The sequence below is a fragment of the Gymnodraco acuticeps genome, unplaced genomic scaffold, assembly GCF_902827175.1.
Source record: "Gymnodraco acuticeps unplaced genomic scaffold, fGymAcu1.1, whole genome shotgun sequence".
NCBI classification, from domain to species: Eukaryota; Metazoa; Chordata; class Actinopteri; order Perciformes; family Bathydraconidae; genus Gymnodraco; species Gymnodraco acuticeps.
Genome location: NW_022990583.1, coordinates 4128218 through 4132231, shown reverse-complemented (window position 1 = coordinate 4132231; position 4014 = coordinate 4128218). Strand labels below are relative to the sequence as shown.

Genomic DNA, 4014 nt, shown 5'->3' with positions numbered 1-4014 from the left:
AGCAAGAGTTAAGAAGCACTTCTATCATGAAAAAAAACAAACAACAAACACACACAACAACAACAACACAACACAACCCACAAAGAAGAAGAAGAAAAGAGAAAAGAAGAAGAAGTAAGAAGAAGAAGAAGAAGAAGAAGAAGAAGAAAATACGGAAAGAAGAATAAAGAAGAAGAATAAGAAGAAGAAAAGAAGAAGACTCATAAATCATAATCAAGCCTAATAATAAGAAGCTAATTCAGCATCATCCGACATCAGCACACTCACCATCCATAAGAATAAAACTCCTGCATACCTCCATCATCAGGAAGAATACCTACAGATTTCCTGGAGTTATGTGGTGCCGGTCATACATCATTACACACTAACAGTAGGCTAAGCCACCCTCGGATGCTGAGCTCAGTACAACAACACCAAGAACCAATGCTGTGCAGCAGGCTCGAGCCGCAGGAGACCCCCATGGCGCAGAGTATAGTGGTCGCTGAACGGTTTGATCCCCGCAGATACTGTTTGGTCTTGTCCTCCGCGCAGAGAGAGAGGCCGCCCAGAGACAACACACACAACAAGACGGCCGGTAATTGGGTTGAACAGAGACTGCCCTGCTGTCTGTCAGACCGTAAACGCGCAACCGTGCAAACAGATGTTATTGTTGTGGGGTTTCAGGGGTGAGACGGGGTGAGGAAGAAAAGAGGGAGGGAAGGAAGTGTTTACAACATGACTCATAGGTGCTCCGTTCAAATCATGGGTACGTCTTGTTGGACGGGATGTGAAGTAACATGAACTAATTTGGAGGCCTACTTAACTTGAGTATTTGTTGCTACTTTGTACGTCTACCCAACTACGATGTAGAGGTCAATAGTGTAGCTCAGGGGTGCCCAACCTTTTTTGAACCGAGAGCTACTTTTAAAGTTGCCAGTCTGCCGAGATCTACCAGTCCAAATAGAGAGGCGTAGCCATTACTGACAGCCTACTACCAGGTAAATACACATTTCTACTTGTATAAAACTGACCTTTGTACGATTAATACTTCATAAAATACTGCAGATCCTTTATCTTACCTCTTTCTAATCTACACACATACAAGTATTTAACTGAAGTTACACAACAGTGTTGTTGATACAGAGTTGGAGTTTATTCAGATGTCACTACAGTGGGTAATGTTTTCAAGAAACATTGAACAGTGCTGCCACATATGACACAGGACAAAAAGAAAATACTCTGAACCCTTTCTTTGCCATTATATACAAATAGTGTTGCTACAAAAGTATAAATTAGGCTTACTAATAAGACAACTCAGATCTGAAGCTACACAGGAATCTGCTATCAACGTGCAATAAAAAAAGATTATCTAAAAAATGTATAGAATCAAACCCTTTTTTTGTTGCATTTTAGTAGAGTATCAAAATAAATGCCTTTAAAATAGGATGCAAGCAACACTAGTTTCTTAACCTGAATTGATAATAGACTATAATCAATTTAAGTTTGCATTCTTATACCATTTTGTACAATAATTATAATGAATAAGTTCAAACAAACTAAAACTTACAGCTGATTAATAACGGTATCTAACTTGAGTTTTTATTATTTCAAAAACCTGTTGAAATGCTACTATTACCCAAAAAGCGCGTCGGCAGCCTCCAGGAATGTTTCTTTCACAACTTCGCCGTCTTTGAAAGACTTCATGTGTTTCGCAAGAACGTGACTGACACGATAAGATGCTATGGTAGCAGCCTTGCTCTTGTTGTTGGCCTGGTGAAAAGGGACTGCTGTGCATTTAGCTGTCCTTTCAGGCCCCTCCCCTTTTGGGAGCGTAGGGCAGAATTAGGAGGGAATTCCGTCTCGTAGCGTTTGTGCACTGTTTTGAAATGCCGCTCCTAAATTACCCTTCTTCGATAAAGCCACGCTCGCATTGCAGATGAGACAGATGGACTTTGAATTGGAATAGATACAAAAATAATCATCCTCCCACTCGGAGTGAAAATTATATATTTTGGGCTTTTTTGCTTCTGCCATAATTGCGGTGTGTGCGGACTGTCACTCCTGTTGACACCATAGGGTTGACACGGACAACAGAGGCTTCTCAATACTCAAATTTCCCCTCCTCGACTCCCCTCCTCGGTTCCCCTCCTCGAGACTTAGACCCGCCCACAGGAGATGCGAGCGGAGGACCGAGGAGGGGAACCGAGGAGAGAGGAGGGGAAGCAGCAGACGTTTAAAGAAATGAGAACTCCTCTCCTCTGAGCGGTCATTTTAAAGAGACGTCCGTTCATTATTACGTGGCAACAGCGGCATCAGCTGTCGAGTGTTTTGTCATAGCGCTGTATCCAGGGACGCCCCTGGTCAACTTGGGGCCCCAAGCGACATTGTGAGATGAGGCCCCCCCCCCAACCGACAGGAGTGAAAAAAAAATTCCTGTTTATTATTATTATCAACACAGTTACTTTTTTATACAGTGAGGTAAATGGTAAATGTGCATGTATATCGTTCAGTATTCGTTTACAGGTGACTACGTCTGCATTTCCTGCCAAATACTAGCCTCAGAAAGATTAAAATATAATTAATGCAAATAAATTACTTCTACTAATAATCATAATCAATTCAATAATATAAATACTATATTATTTTATTATAATATTGACATGCTCAAAACTGATATTTCTTAAATCTGTATTCTAGTTCTCTCTGTCAGCAATGTATCAACAACTACACACACATTCTATCAGTATTTCTCTGTGTTGTGGTTGACATGATGATGACTGTTAGCAGTTAAGGGGAGAGGCTGAGCATCACCATTAAATGTGCAAATTGACATAAAAATGAATAAAATGGGAAAAAATGCTCCATGTTTTTTAGGCTGTAAACTTTAACTGTTATGTAAGCCAACTAGACAGACAGTTTATCACTCTTCCTCCTGTATACATTAGCAGATAAAAGGCATAACATACTTGAATGAATGGTAAATAAAGAATGCTGGAAATAACTGCATCTCCATTAGCCTATATGCTCTGCAGAGACTGCCTTCTTCATGTCGTGAATTGCAGCTGATGTTTTAATATGGCAATTGGCAATTTGACTTATACAACATTCGTAAGTTGTACATTTGACTCATACAATAACCCACCTTCGAGTGATGCTCTAGTTTCTTCATGTTTTGTGCGCCGGACTGAAACTGTCTTTTCACCGACATCTCTTCACCTGCACTAGTGGCCGTATCAAAGCCGTGATTAGTCAGATGTGGATTCATTGCAACGGTGTCGGGTTACAGACGTGCTCCCCTTGTCACCTCTCACTCTCGCGGGGGTGCACGGAGAACTGAGCGGAGAACTGCACACATCAGCTGAGGCCCTCTGGGCGGGGCCCCCTGCGCAAGGCGGGGCCCCATGCAGCCTGCGTGATTGGCCTGTAGGGAGGGGCGGCCCTGGCTGTATCTCTGTTAGATCAGCTGAACATTGTTCCCCCACATATTTACTTTGAATTCATTGAGAGTGCGGTATAATGAGACAATAACAGGCTACAGATGCGGACACACACACACAAATATATTTATATAAATATATACAATTTAAAGTATGAGAGCACTCTCATAATAACGTAACACAATCAGAGACTGGATATATCCCCCCCTCTCTCTGGTCGCTGAAATGGGGAATTGAAATTACGGGCCAAAAGTTGTATTTACAAGTAGGCCTATTAAAAGTAAGCAGAGGACACCAAACCAACTGAGACCCGTCTGTCCGCCGCATTTACGCACTGTACAACACACACCTACCCACTGTACAACACACACCTACACACTGTACCACACACACCTACAGCTCCTAAAGCATAAGCCGTTGTGTATTTTCTTATGTGAAGCAATGGTCTTAGAAAAATGTCGACTCTTTGTTTGTAGATATCTACTAAACTAAAGCAAATAAAGAGAGTAGGCCTGTTATACTGAGTGATATATATTATACACACTGCTCTGCTTTCTGCATGGACCTTACAGCTGTTCTCTCTGGAAACATCGCGACG

The 4014-nt window shown here is 41.8% G+C and overlaps 1 long non-coding RNA gene across 1 annotated transcript in view; it reads right to left on the bottom strand.

Moving 5' to 3' along the window:
* LOC117553932 overlaps nucleotides 1-458 on the bottom strand; it is a 4169-nt gene extending 3711 nt beyond the window's left edge. Inside the window, exon 1 of the long non-coding RNA XR_004570204.1 lies at nucleotides 385-458. This is a non-coding gene — a long non-coding RNA (uncharacterized LOC117553932). The remainder of the gene's footprint in view (nucleotides 1-384) is intronic.
* Between the last annotated feature and the right edge of the window lie 3556 nt (nucleotides 459-4014).